General features: G+C 47.4%; 1 protein-coding gene across 3 annotated transcripts in view; it reads right to left on the minus strand.

Moving 5' to 3' along the window:
* Nucleotides 1–27401, minus strand: part of LOC124721085 (cAMP-specific 3',5'-cyclic phosphodiesterase) — an 836067-nt gene that overhangs the window by 411461 nt on the left and 397205 nt on the right. The gene's annotated exons all lie outside the window — the stretch shown is intronic.

The raw sequence follows: 27401 nt of genomic DNA on the forward strand, positions 1-27401 counted from the left end.
GTGTCTTGCAAGGCGCGTGTTCAACCGATTCTTGAGTATTGTTCGTCAGTCTGCGACCCTTACCAGGTAGGGTTCAAAGAAGAGGTAGATATGATCTAAGGAAGGGATCGCTTGGTCGACGCTAGAGCGTTATACTCGACAAACTCCATTGGAGGACGGTACAAAAGAGTCGTCGTGGATCACGGAGTGCCCTACTACTGAAATTTCAAGAGGGTATTTTCCTGGAAGAGTCGGATACCATGCTGCTTCCTCCCACATACATAAATCTCGCGAAATGACCACGACGGTAAAATTCGAGAAATTGCCCTTAATAAAAAGCCTTACCGACAATCATTCTTCCCGCGCGATTCCGGAGTGGAACAGGGAAGGGGGGATTAGTTAGTGGCGGCAGAAGTACCCTTCGTTGCACGCCGTCAGGTGGGTTCTGAAGTGTTGATGTAGATGCACAGGGCTGAACGCATAAGAGAATGACTGAGGCGACAAAGGAAATCTGGGAGGGGAGGGAAGTTAGAGAGACGGGGAAGAATTTGCGGTGACTGCTTACAACATGACGATGCTGATGCAGGTTTGCTATAGCTGGTACGCTGCCTCACCGCTTATCCACGATGTCCTTGTGTTCGCCGTGTCGAAGTGGTGCTAATTAATCGTGGACAATATAAAGAGCTTCTGTCTAAGGTAATCGACAGTGAAACTGCATCACGACCAAGGTGACAAGTGCCAAGAGCTGACTGCGGTCTACGTTGGCGACTTCAAAGTTCACAGTCCAACTGCATCAGCTGAAATCGAGGAAAGCGAGATGGCAGGACACCGTTTTATTACCTCGGAGTGATCACTCTTCAGCAAAAATACGACCACAGAATATAGTTGTTTTAACAACTGCTGGGAACATTAGTGGCAAAAGCAGGGACCCAGAATGTAGGCAGTGTCTTGGGTCTATTGAGGTTTTTCATCCTGCCTTGGTACAAACAGCCTCGAGCACATTGATTTTTCGTATAGCTCTACCGCATTGAAAAAGAAGGAACCATTCAGATTTGTAGCGCATTTTAATGGTAAGCGCCATTTTAAGGAAATAAGTATATCCTCTATTAATCCTACTCCGGAATACTGCTACCCAACACACAATGAGCCTGGCTGTAGCTCCTTTCTCTCTGATCTTTTTTCTGAGGAAGTAATTTGCACACAAAATCAATAGCAGAAATAGTCCAGATTCCTTACAAATGTGTGATCATTTTAAATTACACACAGTCTTTGTTAATGACCTCTCGACCTCGCCCATGTACGCATCTCGACACTTGGCGGTGCTGGCTAGGATCGGTGCCACAGGAAGTTACGGAGCTGTACTTGATTTCTCTGTGCGCAGTTGTGGTCTCTGAGCACCATAGTTCTGAGTCCCTCACAAGGGACGTGTTTCTCATCGCGAAGCGAGCCAGACGTGGGATACGTCACGGTTGCTGCACTCTCTGAAATGACCTACATCTCGAGGAAAATGCTCCTAACAGGATTTGCGTCCGCAGCGCTCTCCAGCGGCAGCTCTTGGCTGCATCCGGCGCGCAAATAACAAAGTTTGTTTAAGAAAGTGGACACGAGTAAAATAAGTCCGTTAACTGTGTGTTGGCCGTTGCCGAAAAAGACCGGAGAGAAACGCGATGAAGATTCCGGAATGGTCGATGGCTTGAACAGCAGGTTGTTGTATAGGAGAACTACATAATTCTGATAAACGTTCTAACATACACTGAGGTGACAATAGTCAAAATCAGCGATATGCCAAGGAGAACGCAGTGGCCGACGGCTTTCACTTAGTGACCGAAAACAGCGGCGTTTGCGAGTTGTCAGTGCTGACAGACAAAGAGCACTGCGTGAAATAACCGCAGAAATCAATATGTGATGTACAAGGAACGTATTCATTGGGACAGTTCGATGAAATCTGGCGTTAACGAGCTATAGTAGCAGACGACCGATGCAAGTACCTTTGCTAGGAGCACGACATCGCATGCAGCGCCTCTGCTGGACTCGCGATCATATCGTTTGGACCCTAGACGACTGGTAAATCGTGGACAGATGAGTCTCTTTTTCAGTTGGTAAGGGCCGATGGTAGGGTTCGAGTGTGCCGCAGGCCCCAGTAAGCCATGGAATCAAGTTGTCAATAAGGCACTTGCAAGCTGGTGATGGCCGCATAATGGTGGAGTGTGAACCGATCACTGACTGGAAATGGTTATGTTCGGCTACTTGGTGACCATTTGCAGTTATTTATGGCTATTATGTTCCCAAACAATGACGAAATTTTTATGGATGACCATGCGCCACGTCATCAGGCCAGAACTGTTCATGGATTAGCTTGAAGTACACTCTGGACGTTTCGAATGAATGAGTCCGGATTCCAGTTGGTAAAAGCTGATGGTATGTTTCATGTGTGGCACAGAGCGCACCAAGCCATGGACCCAAGTTGTGAACAAGGGACTTTGGAAACTGTTGGTGATTTCATAATGGTGTGTGCTGTGTTTGCATGGAAAGGACTGGTTCATTTGGCCACCTCAACCGATCATTGACTGGAAATGCTTACGTTCGGCTACTTGGATACCATTTTCAATCATTCATGGACGTCATTTTCCCAAGCAGTGGTGGAATTTTTGTGGGTGACAATGCGCCATTTCACCGGACCACAATTGTTCGCGTTGGTTTGACGAACATTCTAAACATTTCGAGCGTATGGTTTGACCACCCAGACCGCCCAACATGAAAACCATCGATCATTTGTGGCTCATAATCGAGAGGTCAGTTTGTGCACAAAATCCTGCACCGGCAACACTTTCGCAATTATGGACAGCTTAGAGACAACATGGCTCAATATTTGTGCAGGGGACTTCCAACGACTTGTTGACTCCATGCCACGTCGAGTTGCTGCACTACGTCAGGCACTATATTAGAAAGTATCCCATGATTATTCGTTAACTTGATGGAATTACCACGTGTTTTTTGGTTTTAGATTGAATATAGCTTAAGTACAGTGTCTAATGTCAATTTGCGCATGCATAACATCTATATTCTCGATGCTGTATTGACTATCATCACTCTGAAGTAACGTATTTCACATAAGTTTTATGATCGGGTTTCGTTTCGTAATTTCATTGGACTGCAAGAGCCGATTACTTCGAAGCTGCTCATCACCACTGAAAAAAAACATTTATAAGCATGGCAAAAACATGAAGCAGTCGGTAAAACTGGGTGGTACGTGAATATGTTTTACAAAATGTTTCGTAAGAGCAAAATCTTGCCGTTTCTAACTTGTGTTTACTTTCCGACATAGACCGGAGATTACGTTAAGTGTTCTGGCCACTTCAGTCGTTGGTCTATGCCCAAAGAATTTCAGCAGATACATTATTTGTGATAAATAACATCGACTATTGCGTATCATAGTTCTATTAGATTAATAAGAAAACAAAAGGTGAAAGAAAATTGTAAGTAGCTAGAAGCGAACCTGCTACCTTTCTCTTTCGAGTTCACAATGCTATCAACTATGCTACTGCTTCAACATGGCTGTAGGACTTCAGATACATACTATACACTGTGTAACGACTGTATCTTAAAATTTTGTAATTTGGTATTTAACTGTGACACATTGTAGGATACCCAGGCCGGCCGTAAGTTACTTACAAAATTGTAAATGTCAGCGTGATCCGATCGAAACGAAGAGTTAAAACAAGTACGAAAACTCTCATACATATTTTGTTATCCAAAGGGCAGACATCTCAGCATCCCAGACGTACTCGTATTTATACACTCTTCTACCTGAATGGTAAGGTCGATCAGTGGACCTTTCATTAACCTTTCCTGAACTTTGGAGTTATTGTCCTACCCCTGTCACTGTTACAACTTCCATACATGTACATGAAAGAAGGTAAACAATAGCAATGGTAATGTTTCGAACTTATGGTCTTACAGTTGTCTTAATTGACTTTTACTGCGTTCCTTAGCAATAAAGCGGCGTAACTGATCCGTGTGTGAGACGTGAAAAATTTGTGACAATCCTCGACTGTTTTGATCTAGTCTATAATTTGTTGCAAAAAACATGGGAAACGACCTAAAAATTATAAGAAAACGAAGTACACGCGAGCAGCTAGAACACTTGGAGCGGAAAGGTATAAAGTGTTTCGTCGTCTCTCAGACACATGGTGCGCTGTGCCCAGTGCGTAGCTTCTGTTGCCCTCGCGGTTTTCCCCTCATCAGGATACATCCACACCCACTGAAGAAAAGTACATTCGGAGTGGCGCTTGGATTATTTCTGGAGCTTGTTTTTCGTAGTGGCGTCCTTTTAAGCGCCGAGGTTAAGGATTTCGACAGGGTTGGCTGGAAGGGCCGAAATGTCTGTCTCCATCTACAGGACCTCTTGGCCTGTTTTTTGGAGACCACCACACTCATAGATTATCCCGCGGATGATGTCTCGTCTGCAATGTATGCAGTTCCCCGTGGTGGCTGCTATTCAGCATGGGCGCTTCAGGACCAATAGTTACGATAGAGTACGCAAGGATGTAAGCCCATTACACTAAGCGACTTGTGAGAACCGCCTGAAGACAGTTCCTGGGCATACTGTGTACACCAGGTCGGCCACTGTGGGGCATATGTCTCCGGCGTATTCGTTATGACGACGAGCCCTAATCAGGGCCATGAAATTACAGGCTACAGGGGCACGAAAAATTGTAGGCTAAAATTCTGGAAAATAAACGAGTGGCGAACTGAATGATACACACCTGATAGAGCGCTGTAAATTTGTGATATATTCTCAGGTATCAGGTGGGGACTCTGATCAAATCTCCTTAACCCAAGTCAGGAAACGATAAATTTTATCGGCGGCCATGGTCTCTTCCAGCAGTATTTGTTAAAAATATGAAAGGGCACTAAAAAATGTGTCACTGTGGGAAGGTCGGGACTTCCAAGCACTAGTACTGGTTTGCCCACTTATGTTAGAGAGCAAGTTCCATCATAACATTTTCATAACCTTCAAAAGCCGTCCTCTCACGGGACCTAAAAACGTACGGGGATGAGGAGCTGGTGGCGTTACAGCGTGGAATTCCACCTTCCACAACACTGCCAAGAGTAAAATGTCAGATTTTTGCTTCGTGGGGAGGAATGAGGCCAATGAGAGGCGATATCGGTTTTACATCACAAGCACTTTGTATTCGGTGTTATTTTTTATTTTATTTTTTATTAAAGAGTATGTAGCATGAATATAAGCTGTTTTAGAGCATCAGCAAATTGGGGCTCTCTCGAAGACACGTCGGTTTAGGTACCATTTGTTATAACAGAATAACAGGAAACTACATATGAGAATTAAAGGCTTCCCACATTTGATGCTTATAGTGTTAGAACTTGTGTGTTCTGAAAGTACACTATTTCAATGCTATAATGATCTATCAAATGCGTGTCGTTCTGGGTATCCTACAATCTATCAGAGTTAAATATCAAAGTACGAAATTTGAAGATACAGTTGTTACACAGTGTATAGTATGTATCTGAAGCCCTACAGCCATGTTCAAGCCGTAGCATAGTTGATAGCATTGTGAACTCGAAAGAGAAAGGTAGCAGGTTCGCGTCAAGTTACTTCCAATTTTCTTTCACCTTTTGTTTTCATATTAATCTAGTGGAAGCATGATACGCAATAGTCGATGTTATTTATCACAAATAATGTATCTACTGAAATTCTTTAGGCATAGGCCAACGACTGAAGTGGCGAGAACACTTAATGTAATCTCCAGTCTATGTCCGAAAGTAAACACAAGTTATAAACCGCGAGACTTTCTGTTACGAAACATTTTGTAAAACATATTAGCCTACCGCCCAGTTTTATGGACTGCCTCATGTTTTTGCCATGTTGATAAATGTTTCTTCAGTGGTCATGAGCAGCTTCGAAATAATCGGTTCTTGCAGTCCAATGAAATTGCGAAACGAAACCAGATCTTAAAACTTATGTGAAATACGTTACTTCAGAGTGATGGTAGTCAATACAGCATCGAGAATATAGATGTTGTGCATGCGCAAATTGACATTAGACACTGTACTTAAGCTATATTCAATATAAAACCAAAAAACGCATGGTAATTCCATTAAGTTAACGAATAATCATGGGATACTTTCTAATATAGTGCCTGACGTAGTGCAGCAACTCGACGTGGCATGGAGTCAACAAGTCGTTGTAGTCCCCTGCACAAATATTGAGCCATGTTGTCTCTAAGCTGTCCATAATTGCGAAAGTGTTGTCGGTGCAGGACGTAGTGCACAAACTGACCTCTCGATTATGAGCCACAAATGATCGATGGTTTTCATGTCGGGCGGTCTGGGTAGTCAAACCATACGCTCGAAGTGTCCAGAATGTTCTTCAAACCAATCGGGAACAATTGTGGTCAGGTGACATGGCGCATTGTAACCCACATAAAATTCCACCACTGCTTTGGAAAATGAGGTCCATTAATGGTTGAAAATGGACTCCAAGTAGCCGAACGTAAGCATTTCCAGTCAATGATCGGTTCAGGTGGCCAAATGAATCAGTCTTTTTATGTAAACACAGCTCATACCATTAGGAAGTCACCAACAGCTTCCAAAGTCCATTGTTCACAACTTGGGTCCATGGCTTGGTGCACTCTGCTCTTACCAACTGGAATCCGTACTCATTCACTCGAAACGTCCAGAGTGTTCAAGCCAATCCTACAATCGGCCCTTACCAACTGCAAAAGAGACTCATCTGTCCACGATTTGCCAGTCGTCTAGTGTCCAAACGATATGATCGCGAGTCCAGCAGAGGCGCTGCATGCGATGTCGTGCTCATAGCAAAGGTACTTGCATCGGTCGTCTGCTGCTATAGCTCGTTAACGCCAGATTTCATCGAACTGTCCCAACGAATACGTTCCTTGTACGTCGCATATTGATTTCTGCGGTTATTTCAAGCAGTGCTCTTTGTCTGTCAGCACTGACAACACGCAAACGCCGCTGTTTCGGTCACTAAGTGAAAGCCGTCGGCCACTGCGTTCTCCATGGCATATCGCTGTTTTTGACTATTGTCACCTCAGTGTATGTTAGAACGTTTTTCAGAATTATGTAGTGTTCCTATACAACAACCCGCTGTTCAAGCCATCGACCATTCCGGAATCTTCATCGCGTTTCTCTCCGGTCTTTTTCGGCAACGGCCAACACACAGTTAACGGACTTATTTTACTCGTGTCCACTTTCTTAAACAAACTTTGTTATTTGCGCGCCGGATGCAGCCAAGAGCTGCCGCTGGAGAGCGCTGCGGACGCAAATCATGTTAGGAGCATTTTCCTCGAGATGTGGGAGGTCATTTCAGAGAGTGCAGCAACCGTAACGTATCCCACGTCTGGCTCGCTTCGCGATGAGAAACACGTCCCTTGTAAGGGACTCAGAACTGTGGTCCTCAGAGACCACAACTGCGCACAGAGAAATAAAGTACAGCTCCGCAACTTCCTGTAGCACCGATCCTAGCCACGTGTCGAGATGCGTACATGGGCGAGGTCGAGAGGTCATTAACAAAGACTGTGTGTAATTTAAAATGAACACACATTTGTAAGGAATATGAACTATTTCTGCTATTGATTTGGTGTGCAAACTACTTCCTCAGAAAAAAGATCAGAGAGAAAAGAGCTACAGCCAGACTCATTGTGTGTTGGGTAGCAGTATTCCGGAGTAGGATTAATAGAGGATATACTTATTTCCTTAAAATGGCGCTTACCGTTAAAATGCGCTACAAATCTGAATGGTTCCTTCTTTTTCAATGCGGTATAGCTATACGAAAAATCACTGTGCTCGAGTCTGTTGGTACCAAGGCAGGATGAAAAACCTCAATGGACCGAAGACACTGCCTATATTCTGGGTCCCTGCTTGGGTCACTAATGTTCCCAGCAGTCGTCACAACAACTATATTCGTTACAGGATCATTTAGTAATCGCGAAAGCGTTACGGAGATGATACACTCCTGGAAATTGAAATAAGAACACCGTGAATTCATTGTCCCAGGAAGGGGAAACTTTATTGACACATTCCTGGGGTCAGATACATCACATGATCACACTGACAGAACCACAGGCACATAGACACAGGCAACAGAGCATGCACAATGTCGGCACTAGTACAGTGTATATCCACCTTTCGCAGCAATGCAGGCTGCTATTCTCCCATGGAGACGATCGTAGAGATGCTGGATGTAGTCCTGTGGAACGGCTTGCCATGCCATTTCCACCTGGCGCCTCAGTTGGACCAGCGTTCGTGCTGGACGTGCAGACCGCGTGAGACGACGCTTCATCCAGTCCCAAACATGCTCAATGGGGGACAGATCCGGAGATCTTGCTGGCCAGGGTAGTTGACTTACACCTTCTAGAGCACGTTGGGTGGCACGGGATACATGCCGACGTGCATTGTCCTGTTGGAACAGCAAGTTCCCTTGCCGGTCTAGGAATGGTAGAACGATGGGTTCGATGACGGTTTGGATGTACCGTGCACTATTCAGTGTCCCCTCGACGATCACCAGTGGTGTACGGCCAGTGTAGGAGATCGCTCCCCACACCATGATACCGGGTGTTGGCCCTGTGTGCCTCGGTCGTATGAAGTCCTGATTGTGGCGCTCACCTGCACGGCGCCAAACACGCATACGACCATCATTGGCACCAAGGCAGAAGCGACTCTCATCGCTGAAGACGACACGTCTCCATTCGTCCCTCCATTCACGCCTGTCGCGACACCACTGGAGGCGGGCTGCACGATGTTGGGGCGTGAGCGGAAGACGGCCTAACGGTGTGCGGGACCGTAGCCCAGCTTCATGGAGACGGTTGCGAATGGTCCTCGCCGATACCCCAGGAGCAACAGTGTCCCTAATTTGCTGGGAAGTGGCGGTACGGTTCCCTACGGCACTGCGTAGGATCCTACGGTCTTGGCGTGCATCCGTGCGTCGCTGCGGTCCGGTCCCAGGTCGACGGGCACGTGCACCTTCCGCCGACCACTGGCGACAACATCGATGTACTGTGGAGACCTCACGCCCCACGTGTTGAGCAATTCGGCGGTACGTCCACCCGGCCTCCCGCATGCCCCCTATACTCCCTCGCTCAAAGTCCGTCAACTGCACGTACGGTTCACGTCCACGCTGTCGCGGCATGCTACCAGTGTTAAAGACTGCGATGGAGCTCCGTATGCCACGGCAAACTGGCTGACACTGACGGCGGCGGTGCACAAATGCTGCGCAGCTAGCGCCATTCGACGGCCAACACTGCGGTTCCTGGTGTGTCCGCTGTGCCGTGCGTGTGATCATTGCTTGTACAGCCCTCTCGCAGTGTCCGGAGCAAGTATGGTGGGTCTGACACACCGGTGTCAATGTGTTCTTTTTTCCATTTCCAGGAGTGTATATTGTGAATAGCAACGGTCCTACGACACTCCCCTGCGGCACACCTGAAATCACTCTTACTTCGGAAGACTTCTCTCCATTGAGAATGCCATACTGCGTTCTGTTATCTAGGAACTCTTCAATCCAATCACACAATTGGTCTGATAGTCCATATGCTCTTACTTTGTTCATTAAACTACTGTGGGAACTGTATCGACCGCCTTGCGGAAGTCAAGAAACACGGCATCTACCTGGCAACCCGTGTCTATGGCCCTCTGAGTCTCGTGGACGAATAGCGCGAGCTGGGTTTCACACGATCTTTTTCGAAACCCATGCTGATTCCTACAGAGTAGATTTCTAGTTTCCAGAAAAGTCATTAGACTCGAACATAATACGGGTCCCAAAATTCTACAACTGATAGACGTTAGAGGTATAGGTCTATAGTTCTGCACATCTGTTCGACGTCCCATCTTGAAAACGGGGATGACCTGTGCCCTTTTCCAATCCTTTGGAACGATACGCTCTTCTAGAGACCTACGGTACACCACTGCAAGAAGGGGGGCAAGTTCCTTCGCGTATCACCCCAAACACAGTTTATAATCAGACGCTGAAACCGCTAACATGATGTACTACACATTTAAATTTGCAGCGCTTCAGTAAATTTAGAACACAAATATCAACCGTTAGAACACAAAGGTTTATATTTACATCGTAAATGAAATGTAGAATCAGTTGCGTCGGTTCTTAATTGAAAAACGGGCATGTTTAATATTTGTCGATTACATCGCAATCTACCACGAATCACAAACAATAGTTTGAGCAAACCGTACGTATTTCATGGCGTAGAATCCGAATATGCAGTAAATATGCGGACTTTCCATTTTAAAACACGGAGTTGAACCTGCGCACGTAGGAGGGTTGGTTAGGAGGCGGCCAATTGTAGCACAGACAGATGTTCCCTTTATTAATATTAACTTTTGCCTGCAACTTCTTTTCGTACACTGCGTCGTTCTCGAGATATTCAGTTATCTCAAGGTAAAACAAACACACTGTACAATCTTCATTTTTTTCCAGTTTTCCGTTATTCCTTAGCTGCTTCTAAGCTCACGGAAGTATGTTCGGTCTATGGAACTAAATAAAAGGCAGTTTGCTTTTTGTCATTTTTTGCCATCTTTTATTTATGAAGCATCTTCAGTGACCTGTAACAGATGTTTCTTTTTGTACATATAATGAATGTATTATGTAGTAGTTATAATATGTTACTATGTTACATTTTGTCATGTTTTTCTCTTGTTTTCATATTAGACACAATTTTTGTAGAACAAATTTCGTGAGTTTAAATTATCGTTTCGTGTTCCTAATGATTTCCGGTGTTGTTAGTCCATGTGTGTGGTCCTGGAGACGTGTTCATTTGATACCCATGCTCCACCTGGCCGATTCCCGACGTTTATTCACCCACATTTATTGCAACACATCACTTGCACTGCTCGTTTTGTGATCAACATATGAATGTTTAAAGTGTGTAGTGTTGCAGACTGTCGCTCTTTGTTTATCTTTCGTCTTTTATTTGTGTTGTGTGTGTGGTTCGATATTTCTCATTTGTTTTGTATGCGTGTGTATTTTGTTATAGGTGTATGTGTCGTTCCTTGTGAGACGATGTTTTTTATTTTTTCTAAGTGTATATTTGTGTGTGTGTGTGTGTGTGTGTGTGTGTGTGTGTGTGTGTGTGTGAGGGAGGGAGAGGGACACACACGGTCATTGACTACTTTCTTTTTCATTGCAAGGTTTCTCTGTATGTGAAAGTTTCCTTGTAATGTCATGAGTTTTTTGTTGTGATTGTTCACTCTAATAATTTTCATGTCTCGTTCCATGTTGCATGGTTGATGTCCACGCCTTATCAAGGTAGACTGGCTATTTTCATACTTCCGGCTTCTCGTAAGTTATTTATATCTAGTTCTGAAATTCCTGCCAATCATCCCCAGATACACTTATCCACATTTCCGGCATTCTAACTTGTATATACGTGCTCCTTGGTATTTATCTGGTTTGTGTGTTGTTGCTGTTTGTAAATGCGACTGGCGTGTGTTTCTTGTTCTGTGAGCAAAGTGCAATCCCTGTTCCTTTAATATATTTGCCCTCCTGTGTGTTGACTCATGTTTGTATGTTGATGTATACAATTTCTTTCTGTTAGTCATATCACGTGTGTTACTGTTTCGTGTTTCCGTGTGTGCTGTAGTGCCTGTGGGGTTCTTTGGAGTTTGTGTTCTCTGCTTGTTTTCATTTTCCTTCTGCTGTGTTTCGGTTTTTTTTTGTTGTCTTTGTACTATACGAGTCTTGTAACCATTGTTTGCGGCTATGAGTTGCATTGTTTGTAATTATTTTTCATAGCTTTCTTTGTTAAGTGGAATATTATTTTGTCTGTGTCTGGCCGCTGCTTCTATATTTTGCAGAAGGACTTGGGAAGAATGTAGCCACTGGACACGGTTGCTGCCAGCTGTGGTCATGAGAATGTGCGGGTGCAAGAAAACCGCTCTCCGGACGGCCACGTAGCACTACCGTGTGTTGATTGGGAGGTCAGTTGAGGGCCTGCAACCAACCTGTCTGCGTGCTAGATATACTGCGTCTACACCTGGATTTATGGTCTGGGATGCGACTGACTTCCCTGTGACAGCAGGAGCACTCTCGTGGCTATCCCACTGACCATGATTGCTAATTTGTGTGTCAACCTGGTGATTCGGCCTATTGTGCTGCCATTCATGAACAGTATTCCAGGTAGTGCTTGCCAACAGGATAACGCTCGCCCACATACCGCTGTTGTAAGAGCACATGCCTTACAGCGTGTCGACATGTTGCATTGATCTGCTCCATCACCAGATCTGTCTCCAATCGAGCACAAATGGAACATCATCGGACGACAATTCCAGCGTCATCCACAAACAGCATTAACCGTCCCTGTACTGACCAACCAACTGGCACTGCGCACTATGGGACTTAACTGCTGAGGTCATCAGTCCCCTAGAACTTAGAACTACTTAAACCTAACTAACCTAAGGACGCCACACACACCCATGCCCGAGGCAGGATTACAACCTGCGACGTAGCGGTCGCGCGGTTCCAGACTGTAGCGCCTAGAACCGCTCGGCCACCCCGGCCGGCGACAAACCAACTGCAACAGGCACGGAACTCCATCCCACAAACTAACACCAGGACCTGTACAACACTATGCATGCACGTTTCCATGCTTGCATTCAACCTTCTGCCGATTACACCCGTTATTAATGCGCCATCATTTCACATTAGCAGCGGCTTATCTCGCGCTTATATTAACCTGTGATCCTACAATTTGAATCACTTAAACATGTTACCTTGAAAAACGTATTCCCGAAATTTCGTTACTCTACATTAATTATTTTTTGCTACGGCGTTTTTTTCGTCAGTAGATTTCACGAAATGCCACTGTGGTGGTGGTGATGAAGATGAGATTAAATGGTTAGTAGAACATACGCTGTGCTACCCGAACGAAGGTCCTTACACTACAAAGCCCTGATGATGAAGCTGTGCCGGCTGGAGTGGCCGAGCGGTTCTAGGCGTTACAGTCTGGAACAGCGCGACCGCTACGGTCGCAGGTTCGAATCCTGCCTCGGGCATGGATGTGTGTGATGTCCTTAGGTTAGTAAGGTTTAATTAGTTCCAAGTCCTAGGGGACTGATGACCTCAGAAGTTAAGTCCCATAGTGCTCAGAGCCATTTCAACCATTATCAGCAATGTTAGTCAGAATGAATGTGCCATTCTGCAGCAGATGCTGACGCTGCGTAAGTGTCTAAGAAGACCAAACACAGAAGGTCGTCTGTCTCCTGCTCACCCCCAGGACAGAAGCAATGTACCGAATCGGTCTACATATACGATAAATTGTGTGTGCAAGTGTGAGAAATTGTTCTAAATGTTTGCATAGCGTGTATCCGAGGCGGTAAACGCGAATCAGTCCGGCATTCACCTAGCGGGATAAGGGAAACCACCTAAAAACCACATCTGGGCAGGCTGACCAGCATACCGACCCCCCTCGCCGTTTATCCCCCAGGTGGAATCGACCTGGAGCCCGGCATACCTGCCCGCCCCGGAAGCTCTCTGCAGCGGAGTGTGCCTTGTTTTGAATCTTCCTCGCAGATTACAACTGTGTTCTGGACCGAGATTCGAACTCAAAACCTTGTCTTTCGCCGGAAATATTCTTACCGACTGAGCTACCCAGGTACGCCCCACGACGCGTCCTCACAGTATCTACTCTCCTACTTTTCACACTTGACAAAAGTTTTTCTGCATACTTCGTAGAACTAGCAGGCCTGGAAGGAGGGATATCGCTCAGAGCCATTTGAACCATTTTGATGAAGCTGTGACAGGGAATTATACGTTCGTGAAGTAAAACCGCTATTGCAAATGACAATACACGGATTTTAATGTTCCCCGTTGGTCATCATCTCTGTTCTTGAAGAACAACGTGTATGGCTAGCACGATTTTTTTTTTTTTAATTTCAGCGATATAGCAACAAGTGGTTGGTTTTCTTGAGGGCGAGCAATCGGCGTGTGATGTAGGAAGTGGAAGAGCAGCGGCGGCAGCGGCTTTCTTAACTAGAGCGGAATGCGGCAATGGTGTGGTGGGGGCGGCGAGGCGCCTGCTTAACGCAGACCGGACGCGGCCATCGGCCAGCCGCCGTCCGCGTCCGCTTCTCGGCCGCTGGTCACGAAAGGCCCCTGGCTGCCCTCCTCGCCTTTCACGGCTCAGAGGCGCCTACCTTTGACCTTCACCTCGAAAGCGCACTGCGCGTTTGAAGAACGCGCGCTCTGCTTCACATGCTGCCGCATGCTTGGCCAAAAATGTGTGCCGATAAGCCCGTTCACTAATCCTGCGCAACCTTTGATACTACTAAATGGAGGCAGCGTTTTCCCACTTTGGCTGTACACTGTTTAGGCTACTTCTTCGCTCTACACCTTATCTCGTCCTTTTATGTCATTATCGAGTGTTTATATAAAAAAGTATACTACAATACTGCATCGAACAGGAAACACAGTGGTGTGAACCTAATTTTGCGCAAAGACTGTTACCGAGAAAAACGTGCAACAGTACGAAAATGGCAGCATATTCGTAGGATGTGCTTTTGTTCCTTCTGGTTTACATATTGCACTGTTCTTGATACTTCGACAGATGGCCGAAGCACACAAGGTGGCGAAAAATGTATGAAGATATAGCGCTGACAGAAGAATGAAACTGAGGACCGACTATTAATTTCAACGATAAGTGCACACATCTAACTCACCAAAATCTAATAACAATAAAATTATTAAAATCTATCGTAAAGAAAAATGAGAAAATTCGAAAATTAAAAATTTCGCTCACTGCTGGACGATATAAACAATCCTATTTGTCAGCGCGAGAAATGTGTGTGAAATCTTATGGGACTTGACTGCTAAGGTCATCAGTCTCTAAGCTTACACACTACTTAACCTAAATTATCCTAAGGACAAACACACACACACCCACGCCCGAGGGAGGACTCGAAACTCCGCCGGCACCAGCCGCACAGTCCATGACTGCAGCGCCCGAGCCGCTCGCCTAATCCCGCGCGGCTTACTTGTCAGCGTGGAAACTACGAATGGAATTTCTGTTCTGATTTTGTTAGTCACAAGCAGAGATGACTATCCGATAGAATCAGCGGGATTTTTTTTTTTTTTTTTTTTTTTTTTTGTAAGAACGTTATACTACACAAAAGAACATTAACGACTAGGTATGCTACGAAAAACAGCTTTATTCTATATAAATCAATAGAAACTTAAAAGGGCGCAACTGTCTACTAGTTAGTCATGAACAGTGATTGTCATTAACGTTCAACAGTTTCAGTATCGTGTATTTCGTTTTATGACAGCCTAATCCCTTATGCTCCGTGTAAGCCTACGAGGGTCGCCCTGTTTAATCATTTTTTTTGTCTTTGCACTGGTTTTCTTCGTTGATGTACGAGGGGCGTTCAATAAGTAATGCAACATATATTTTCTCTGTCAATTTCGATTGCAAATATGCGGAATTTGTTGTGGGACATCGTGGAATACTGCCGCTTCAGCCCTTATAGTTTCATGAAGTTCCGATAGGTTTTCGGCGCTGTAAATAGCCTTCAAAATGGCGTCTTTAACGGAGGGGGGTTCCAAGCAGAGAGCTATCATTGTGTTTCTCTTAGCGGAAAACCAGAGCATCGCAGATACAATCCTGGAAATGGAAAAAAGAACACATTGACACCGGTGTGTCAGACCCACCATACTTGCTCCGGACACTGCGAGAGGGCTGTACAAGCAATGATCACACGCACGGCACAGCGGACACACCAGGAACCGCGGTGTTGGCCGTGGAATTGCGCTAGCTGCGCAGCATTTGTGCACCGCCGCCGTCAGTGTCAACCAGTTTGCCGTGGCATACGGAGCTCCATCGCAGTCTTTAACACTGGTAGCATGCCGCGACAGCGTGGACGTGAACTGTATGTGCAGTTGACGGACTTTGAGCGCGGGCGTATAGTGGGCATGCGGGAGGCCGGGTGGACGTACCGCCGAATTGCTCAACACGTGGGGCGTGAGGTCTCCACAGTACATCGATGTTGTCGCCAGTGGTCGGCGGAAGGTGCACGTGCCCGTCGACCTGGGACCGGACCGCAGCGACGCACGGATGCACGCCAAGACCGTAGGATCCTACGCAGTGCCGTAGGGGAACGCACCGCCACTTCCCAGAAAATTAGGGACACTGTTGCTCCTGGGGTATCGGCGAGGACCATTCGCAACCGTCTCCATGAAGCTGGGCTACGGTCCCGCACACCGTTAGGCCGTCTTCCGCTCACGCCCCAACATCGTGCAGCCCGCCTCCAGTGGTGTCGCGACAGGCGTGAATGGATGGTTGGTTGGTTGGTTGTTTGAGGTTAAAGGGACCAAACAGCAAGGTCATCAGTCCCTTGTTTCAAATAGACTCCATTCTGCTAACGGGACATCTCAGAAAAGTCAGAACAATAAAACGGAAAAAGGGGAAACGTAAAAGGGCAGTCACGTTGTCAATAGTAAAAACAAATGAGGGAAGTTGGCAAGAGAACGAACCCAACACTATGCTGAAGCAGCATAGCCAAGACCACCTGTGACTTAAAAGGTACAACTGTTATAATGCAGAAAGTACGTATGGGAATAGAAAAACTAACCAAGCCTTAAAAATAAGGGGTAAAAACAGAGTAAAAGGGAAAGAAAAGAGGATTCCGGTCAGGGAGGTGAATCGGGAATCTCTGAACACTGCCTACAGTGGGAGACACCCAAACACTCACCGCCCTGCCCCAACACCAGAGGGAGATTAAAAACTTTAAAACTGAGAATAAAAACCACTCTCCCGGAGGAAACCTAGAACCAAAGAGACCATCCGGGAATCGTCAGCCAACATCAAAGGTAAAGTGTGGGGGAGTCTGTACTTAGCACGCAGAGCCAAAAGAAGGGGGCATTCAACCAAAATGTGGGCCACTGACTGGAAGGCTCCACAACCACATAGCGGGGGTGGCTCATCACGCAAAAGGAAACCATGGGTCAGCCTGGTATGGCCAATGCGGAGACGACACAGTGTGGTCGAGTCCTTGCGGGAGAGGCGAAAGGAAGAACGTCATGGGCCTGGATTCACCTTAATGGCACGAAGTTTATTAGACAGTGGAGTAGCCTCCCAAGAATTGGCCCATGACTGTGCAAAGTGGGACTTGATGTGAAGCCGTAAATCCGCTGCAGGAGGGGTGACAGAAAACGGGGGGTAAGTAACTGCTCCCCCAGCCAAACGATCAGCGAGCTCATTACCCGGGATACCCACATGGCCCGGGACCCATAGGAAGTCAATGGAACAAGCAGCACGGTGAAGATCAGCGAGATGGTCATGGATGGCAGAGACCAAGGGATGGCGCGAAAAACACCGGTCAATAGCAAGAAGGCCACTCATCGAGTCCGTACATAACAAAACGCGGTTGTGTTGGGATTGTTTAATAAAGGTAAGGGCCCGGGAAATTGCCATCAATTCCGCAGTAAACACCCCACATGAGGGTGGCAGTAGATGATTTTCCGTTCCAACAAAGGACGTGAAGGCATACCCAACATGATCAGCAGATTTAGAGCCATCAGTGTAAAAAACAACAGCATCCCGAAACTCCCATAAAATTTGGTGGAAAAAGGAACGGAACACCACCGGGGGGATGGAATCTTTCGGACCGCGGCGGAGATCCATCCGAATTCGAGGCCGAGGAACTAACCAAGGAGGGGTGGAGGGGAGGGAGCGAGGAAGACAGGACAAAGAAGGAAGCCGAAAATCACGGTTAAGAGACGCAAGGCGCAGTCCAACCGGTAAACCCGCCCGAGGGCGGGAGTCAGGCGGGCGACGTCCATGGTCTGGGAATAGGATAGAATAGGAAGGATGAGCGGGAGAAGAACGGATAGTAAGGGCATAAGACACCAGAAGCTGGGACCGCCGAACAGAAAGGGGGGGGGATCCCAGCTTCAACCAGGAGACTATCAACAGGGCTAGTAGGGAAGGCACCGGTGGCCAAACGGATACCACGATGGTGGACCGGATCCAGCACGTGCAGCGTGGAAGGAGCAGCTGAACCATAAACTTGACAACCATAGTCCAAACGTGACAGAACTAAAGCACGATAAAGACGGAGGAGGAGGGAACGGTCCGCACCCCAAGAGGAGTGGGCAAGGAAGCGAAGGACATTGAGTTTACGGAAACATCCTACCTTCAGGAGTCTGATATGGGGCAGCCAAGTGAGCTTGTTGTCGAAAAGAAGACCTAGGAAACGAAACTGTGGAACCACAGGCAATCTTTGTGCAGCGAGATAGAGCTCTGGATCAGGGTGGACCGTAGTACGGCGACAGAAGTGGACCACCCGCGATTTTAAAGGAGAGAATTGAAACCCATGTGAGAGGGTCCATGCAGAGGCACGCTGTATAGCCACCTGGAGCTGCCGTTCTGCAGATGGCATCGAGGAGGAACTAACCCAAATGCAGAAATCATCCACACACAGGGCAGGGGCGACCAAGGGACCGACAGAGGCCACAAGTCCATCGATAGCAATGAGGAAAAGAAGGACACTCAAGACAGAACCCTGTGGGATGCCCGTCTCCTGGGTCCGTGGAGAACTAAAAGCAGTACCAACTCGAACTCTGAATGACCGATGGATCAGGAACTGGCGGATAAAAATCGGGAGTGGGCCCCGAAGACCCCACTGATGAAGGGTTAGTAAGATGTGATGGCGCCAGGCCGTGTCATAGGCCTTGCGAAGGTCAAAAAACACTGCAACCAAATGGCGGCGCTGGGAAAAAGCCTGCCGAACTGCGGATTCCAAGCGAAGTAAATGATCGATTGGAGATCGTCCCTCTCAAAGCCACACTGGTAAGGGGACAATAGATCCCGAGATTCGAGGACCCAAGTGAGCCGACGGGCTACCAGCCGTTCAAGTAACTTACAACCAACATTGGTCAAACTAATTGGCCGATAGCTGTCAACAGATAGGGGGTTCTGACCAGGCTTAAGGACAGGAACCACAATGCTATCCCTCCACTGAGAAGGGAAGTCACCCTGGAGCCAGATACGGTTAAACACCCGAAGAAGATGGTGCCGTTGTGGAGCACTGAGATGTTGAAGCAGCTGGTTATGAATGGAATCTGGGCCAGGGGCCGTATCATGAGAAGAAGATAGAGCAGAAAGAAATTCCCATTCAGTGAAAGGTTCGTTGTAAGATTCTGACTCCCAAGTGGTGAAACATAAGGTGACAGCTTCAGCCTGTTGTTTTTGATGAGGGAAAGCAGCTGGATAGGAGGCCGACGCTGATGCCACTGCAAAATGGGTCGCAAGATGTTCTGCGAGAACTAATGGGTCCGTACAAATGCCATCTGGGAGGTGAAGGCCTGGGAGGGTGGACTGCCGATGGCAACCTTGGAGAGAGCGAAGTGTAGCCCATACCCGGGACAGAGGGACAGTGGAACCAAGGGAAGAAACGAATCGTTCCCAACATATCCGCTTGCTCTGTTTGATTAAATAACGGGCTTTAGCGCGAAGGCGCTTAAAGGTAGAAAGGCTGGCTACAGATGGGTGCCTCTTAAAGTGTTGCAAAGCTCGACGGCGATCACGGATGGCAATGGCAATGGCCGTACTCCACCACGGGACTTGCCGACGACGAAATTGTCCAGATGAGCGCGGGACAGCAAGGTTAGCAGCGCGAACAATCGCGTCAGACACGTCACGTAGGACGTCATCAATACAACCCGACAAAGAGGGAGAAAACTCGACCTGTGCAGTATATAGAGGCCAATCGGCGCGGTGGAAAGACCAACGAGGTAACCTCTCCATCGGGGAGCGGGAAGGGAGCGTGATAATCAACGGGAAATGGTCACTATCACAAAGGTCGTCGTGTGGCGACCAGTGTAATGAAGGGAGGAGAAAGGGAGAAGAAAGAGAAAGATCAATGGCAGAAAAGGTACCATGACCAGCACTGAAATGAGTAGGGGAGCCATCATTAAGAAGGCACAGGTCGTGGTCTGCAATAAATTGGTCTATAAGAAGACCTCGTCTAGATGGAAAGGCACTGCCCCACGAAGGATGATGAGCATTAAAATCCCCAAGGAGGAGGAAGGGAGGAGGAAGTTGCTGAAGAAGGGTGGTTAAGGCAGCAGGTGTAAGAGTCCTGTCAGGAGGGAGATAAAGATTGCAAACTGTGACTGCAGAGTCTAAGTGGACCCTAACAGCAACCGCTTCCAATGTAGTTTGGAGAGGAATCCACGTGCTAGCAATGTCTGTACGGACCAACGTACAAACGCCACCAGAAGCCCGCAAGGGTCCGACCCGATTTCGACAGAAAACACGGAACCCACGGAGGGTCGGTGAGTGAGCATCAGTAAAATGAGATTTCTGGAGAACCACACAAGCTGCAGAGTAGGACGAAAGAAGGGATTTTAATTCTGGAAGGTGACGATAGTATCCATTACAGTTCCATTGGAGAACCACAGAACGATGGTTTAAAAGAGGGCTAAACATGCTAAATCCAGTCATACCGCCGGGTCCCCACCCGTCACCGACAAGGAGGGGGCGACATTCATAAACGACAGGTCAGAATCCGGTTGTGAAGTCGGGGAAGGGACCTCCGGTGACACCAGAGGCTCTTTGTCCCGGGACTTATGTTTCTTCTTCTTTTCAGGCTGAGATCGAGGAGGGCTGTGTGGCATAATGGAGCCAGCTGCAGCAAGATCAGGAACAGAAAGAGACCGGGCGACCTGGGGGCCGATAGACCGCGGCTCTCGCGGTCGCCGCGCTGCAGCAGACCTTTGACCTGGAAGGTGCCGGGAAGGGGCATCCCGGGAGAGGCGCCCTTGACCGGCAGACGCCGAAGGAGTGGGACACTTCTCCGGCTGGGGAGGGGGAGCAGCGCCCAGAGGAGAAGGTGTGGGAGCCGCAGGGGAGGGGGGAAGGAGAGGGGTCCGGGATGGGGGTAAGGAAGGGGGAGGAAGGGATGAAGATGTAACCAAGGCGTAACTAGATGTCATGGACACAGGGTGCAATCGTGCATATTTCTTATGGGCCTCTGTGTAGCTTAAACGATCAAGGGACTTATACTCCTGTATCTTTTTTTCTTTCTTATAGACTGGGCAATCTGCTGAACGTGGAGAATGACTACCATGACAATTTACACATACAGGAGGGGGAACACAGGGACTCCCCTCATGGAGTGGACGTCCACAGTCACCACAGAGAGGGTCCTGAGAACAGCGAGAAGACATGTGGCCAAAACGCAAGCACTTAAAACACCGCATAGGAGGTGGGATGTACGGCTTCACATCACAGCGATAGACCATAATCTTAACTTTCTCAGGAAGGGTATCCCCTTCAAAGGCCAGGATAAAGGCACCAGTATCAATACGATTATCTTTAGGACCCTTCTGAACACGCCGAACAAAATGAACACCCCGCCGTCCGAGATTGTCCCGAAGTTCCTCATCAGTTTGAAGGATGAGGTCTCTGTGAAAAATCACACCTTGTACCATATTTAGAGACTGGTGAGGGGTAATGGACACGGGAATTGTGCCAAGATGGGTACAGGCACGAAGGGCCGCAGATTGGGCAGCCGAAGCAGTTTTTATCAGCAACGAACCCGACCGCATCTTGCTCAGGGAGTCCACTTCGCCGAACTTGTCTTCAATGTGTTCCACAAAGAATAAAGGTTTGACACTGGTGAAAGTATCTCCATCAGTCCTGGTGCAAACGAGATAACGGGGGAAAGGTTTTGCCCCTAGACGACGGGCCTGACCCTCCTCCCAGGGGGTAGCCACGGAAGGGAAGGCCGAAGGGGCAAGAGAAGAAGCACTTGCGGAATCAGTACCACGCAGAGAGACGGCCGCAGAAGAGCGGCCAGAGTTTTGGACCCGTATGCGTTTCATCTGCATAGCGTCCGCCCTGATACCACCCACTCCGATCAGGGGCTCTCCTCACGGGCGCCACCCAGCCACAGCAAGGGCCGTCTGGCACGGCGGCCATTTCCGGGAGTTCCGATGCTCCAGGATGACGAGCAACCACTCCAAGGCTTGCATGAGGAGGTCACAGCTCAGGTATCAGAAGTGTGATCCCTGTGTGTTCAGGGGGCTCAACCAAAAGGGTACATAGCGACCCCACCACACGGGCTGGCTACCGTGCTGGCTATGCACCCTAGCATCAGACAACGACGTAAAAGAAAAGGTGGAATGTACTAGGAGGGCACACGTCGGAGACACTAGGTAAGGTGCTCTTCCCCAAATGGCTCACACTACGGAAGAGAAATTTTGGAATGGAGGTCAAACCCCAGAGGGGGACCAAGGAATGCCAAAAGGAGGAGATGATTACGCAACAAAGCCGGAGTGTAAAACCAACAGAACCAGGAGGATAACGGGGCCAACATAAGCATGGACACCAATAGAGGGAGAGGAGAGGGCGAGGGGAAAGGGGTATGGAGGGGAAAGGAGGGGAAGGGAAAGGAAATGCAGCCCGGGAGAGAAAGAAGGCTGCAATGGCTCGGGGCCCCGTGCTCGCCACGCACGTATCCACAAAAGAGTTGTGGACCCCCTGGGGGGGCGTGAATGGAGGGACGAATGGAGACGTGTCGTCTTCAGCGATGAGAGTCGCTTCTGCCTTGGTGCCAATGATGGTCGTATGCGTGTTTGGCGCCGTGCAGGTGAGCGCCACAATCAGGACTGCATACGACCGAGGCACACAGGGCCAACACCCGGCATCATGGTGTGGGGAGCGATCTCCTACACTGGCCGTACACCACTGGTGATCGTCGAGGGGACACTGAATAGTGCACGGTACATCCAAACCGTCATCGAACCCATCGTTCTACCATTCCTAGACCGGCAAGGGAACTTGCTGTTCCAACAGGACAATGCACGTCCGCATGTATCCCGTGCCACCCAACGTGCTCTAGAAGGTGTAAGTCAACTACCCTGGCCAGCAAGATCTCCAGATCTGTCCCCCATTGAGCATGTTTGGGACTGGATGAAGCGTCGTCTCACGCGGTCTGCACGTCCAGCACGAACGCTGGTCCAACTGAGGCGCCAGGTGGAAATGGCATGGCAAGCCGTTCCACAGGACTACATCCAGCATCTCTACGATCGTCTCCATGGGAGAATAGCAGCCTGCATTGCTGCGAAAGGTGGATATACACTGTACTAGTGCCGACATTGTGCATGCTCTGTTGCCTGTGTCTATGTGCCTGTGGTTCTGTCAGTGTGATCATGTGATGTATCTGACCCCAGGAATGTGTCAATAAAGTTTCCCCTTCCTGGGACAATGAATTCACGGTGTTCTTATTTCAATTTCCAGGAGTGTATTCGTAGGCGCTTGCAGAATATCTACGGAGACCTTGCTGTGAACAGTAGCACGATGAGTCGTCGGGTGAGGCGTCTTTTATAACTGCTTCAACGTCGCAGAAACCTGTCCGATCTCCTGCGTGCTGGCCTGCAGCACAAAGTTGCGTTACCATCAGGAAATTGAAGAAAAGACTTCAGCGTGTTCGTCGCCACAAGAATACAAACGAACTTGACCGCCACTATGACAACACAAGGCCTCACACCCGAGAGGTGCTCACAAAACTTCATTGGGCTGTTCCTCCTCATCCATCCTACAGAGGATGCACTCCGCGGGAAACATTATGTGTATGATGGGGAGGTTATTGTTGCAGGAAGACCAGTAGAGTGGTAGCATGCGGGCATACAGACCCTCACAGCAAGGTGGCGTAAGGCGGTCACATTGAAAGGAGATTACGTGGAAAAATAGGGTTTTGTAGCCAAACTGGTGGGGAATAACATGGTGTATTGGAATCCTGAATAAAATCGACCAGGTTTCAGAAAAAAAAAAGTGTTGCATTGTTTATTGAACGCCCCTGGTTCAGTAACTGAACCGTTGCGAATAAGATATAAAACGCAACTTTCACGTCACTGAACAGTCTCCAGAAATAAGTCAAATAACCGATCTGCATACCTAATGACTACGTTTGGGAACTGAAGAAGGGAAGGAAAATTAGGGTTTAACTTTCCGTCGACGTCGTTAGTGACGGTGTAAGTAGCCTGTTTGTGTGTTGGCAGCGCGATAGACTGCATTAATAACTCTGACAGCGCAGTGCGCCCTCTATAAGAGACACTCTGTGGCTGGTCCATGGAGGTAAGAATAGAGGGAGACGCCGTGACGTCACAGCTATGAAGCTATGTGAAGCCGAGGGTAGCCATCTCAATCCGACAAAAACACTGCTGCTGTAAGCTTGTGTGCATAGGCTTGTCGCTCGCTTTTGGAAGGATTTTGCGCTATTATGGTGACTTGTGTGGTGTTCGGATGTACGAATCGTTCTGATTGTGATGCGAAATCGAAGGGAATAACATTTCATGTGTAAGTTGTCTCGTTAAGTGTGATTTTACAACTTCATTGTGAATGAACGTGTGCTACATCGGTACTTGTACTACAGCGTGTTTTTCTCCTGTATGATTTTAGATTTCCTAAAAATGAAAGTCGGAAAGCTCTGTGGGAGAATGCCGTGAGGAGGAAGAATTGGCGTGCGTCTAAATGGAGCACTATATGTTCTCAGCATTTCCGAGAAGAGGACATAGACCGAACAGTAAGGCTCCGAGAAAATGCTGTACCATCAGTTCTCCCTACACACCCAAAACATTTGTAAAAGGTATGTTAATTCAAAGAATTAAATTCTTAGTTTTCAAGTTCACGTTTCAGTATAATACGTACGTATCGTCGATAATCGAAGTGTTGAGTAACTCACTTTGTCTTCATCATGTACCAAATTAAAAGCTAACACTACATTAACTGGCGTAAACGTAAAGTATAGGCCTAAACAGGACACTGTGTAGATTTGCCATTCTATGTACGGTATTTCAGTAAATATTGGTGGTAATGAACAGTGTTTCCCAGTAGTGTAACGTAACTGAAATGTCCCAGTACGTATTACAAACAAGGTGCATTTATGGGGCTTTGGAGGGAGGGTATAGCTAACTTAGTTTTCAGTTTCTGTTATTTAGTTTGTGATACACGTTTATTACTGAATTAACAAAATTGTATCGTTTACATTGAAGGTTAGCTATTCGTAATATTACATTAAAAACTATTTTTAATCAGAAGAAACACGGAATTTCGCCTTTACGAGATTTTATTTTAAACAAAAACTTTGAAACAACCAATCTGATGACGTTACATGCGTATATGGTGCAATTAGCGACTGTAATACACGCAGCGCTATAGCACACTGGCAATGTTTTGGTCAGAGTGTCATGGCAGCGAGCCACGCCCCCATGGCTTCAAAACGTAGTACGGCTGGGATACGTAGCGCCATCTCCCCTTATTCTTACCTCCATGGGCTGGTCGGACTCGCAGCTGGAGGTGAATAGCCAGCGGTGATGGACGTTTGAAGTTAGTAGTTAGCTGTGATGGACGTTAGCCGTCTGAAGTGTTACCGCGAGTGAACGGACTGGACGTGTCCGTCATAGAGATTTTATATTGTTTATTGCATAATTTTTTGAACTGGATGTGACATTATTAAGGTAAAATTTGTTAAATACATTATTTGCTTTGCAACAAAATCTTTCCTTTGCCAACCACATGCCTATTAGTAGTTAGAGCCTACAGTAGTTAGAATCTTTTATTTAGCTGGCTGTATTGGTGCTTGCTATATCGCTGTAGTTCGTGTAATGAAGTTCTTTTGTGAGGTAAGTGTCTTATGAAATGTATAGTTTATTGTTATTGTGTGAATTATTTGAAGAGTCAGATTGCGTTTGAGTTGTATTTGTCAGGAATAATTCTGCAGGTCAGATATGAAACGATAAAGACAGGCAAAGAGAGAGTACGTTCAATTTCACTCAGCAGTTTCAGAATTATATTTAGATGTTTCACCTTCCCAGTTACTTCAGCTTAAGTAAAAACATATTTAGAAGTTTCAACGGAACACAAGCTCTGATTTAAAACTGTGATTACGAGCGGAGATAATGTGACGACTTTTGCGGACGGCCCAAATCTACCATCGACTCGAAACAGTCACTCTCAAAACAACATTTAACATTCACTGTGTGGTCACTGTCACCCAAGTCAGATATCTGAAGCCAGGATTAGAATAGGCGTAATATTCCAGAACAGAAAGCACTAAAATATTATTCTCCTACTGCTGTTTATTTATTCTTGTTACAAGCTTTTTTAGCTTGTAACACCATCACCGTTTAACAATCGTAATTACAATTCATACATATAAAGTAGTTGTAACGATGGCCTGCGAAAGCGCCCTTTTCCTTTCGAAGTATCTACACTCACGCTCATAAATTAAGGATAATGCTGATACATGATGAAACAACGCTCTGGTGGGCGGTTTGTGGGTTTAAATCACCTCGGGGTATGACCATGAGGTGCATTTGACCTGTGGTCATTGCATGGTGGCGCTGGCAGCAGTACACACACGCAGAGGTGTGTTGGTGCATGTCACAGTACAGTGCAGCGAGGAAGTGTGCAGACGTTTTCAGACGTGCTAATGGTGACTGTGTGTTGAAAATGGTTCAAAGAACACATACTGATGACGTTATGAAGGGTAGAATACTAGGGCGACTGGAGGCTGGTCAAACACAGCAGGTCGTAGCACGGGCCCTCCGTGTCCCACAAGGTGTGATCTCAAGATTATGACAACGATTCCAACAGACAGGAAACGTGTCCACACGCTACAGTATGGGACGTCCACAGTGTACAACACCACAAGAAGACCGATATCTCACCATCAGTGCCCGCAGACGGCCACGGGTACTGCAGGTAGCCTTGCTCGGGACCTTACCGCAGCCACTGGAACAGTTGTCTCCAGACACACAATCTACAGACGACTGAACAGACATGGTTTATTTGCCCGGAGACCTGCAAGGTGCATTCCACTGACCCCTGGTCACAGGAGAGCCCGTAAAGCCTGGTGTCAAGAACACAGCACATTGTCATTGGAACAGTGGTCCGAGGTTATGTTCACGGACGAGTCCAGGTACAGTCAGAACAGTGATTCTCGCCGGGTTTTCATCTGGCATGAACCAGGAACCAGATACCAACCCCTTAATGTCCTTGAAAGGGACCTGTATGCAGGTCGTGGTTCGATGGTGTGGGGTGGGATTGTGATTGGTGGACGTACACTCCTGCATGTCTTTGACAGAGGAACTGCAATATGTCAGGTGTATCGGGACATCATTTTGTACCGTTATGTTGGCTTTTTCAGGGGTGCAGTCGGTCCCACCTTCCTCCTGATGGATGATAACGCCCCACCGAGCTGCCATCGTGGATGAGTACCTCGTAACAGAAGATATCAGGCGAATGGAGTGGCCTACCTGTTCTCCACAACTAAACCCCATCGAGCACGTCTGGGATGCTCTCGGTCGACGTATCGCCGCACGTCTTCACACCCCTGGGACACTTCAGGAGCTCCGACAGGCACTAATGCAA

This window comes from Schistocerca piceifrons, chromosome X (genome assembly GCF_021461385.2).
Source record: "Schistocerca piceifrons isolate TAMUIC-IGC-003096 chromosome X, iqSchPice1.1, whole genome shotgun sequence".
In the NCBI taxonomy this organism is placed as follows: Eukaryota; Metazoa; Arthropoda; class Insecta; order Orthoptera; family Acrididae; genus Schistocerca; species Schistocerca piceifrons.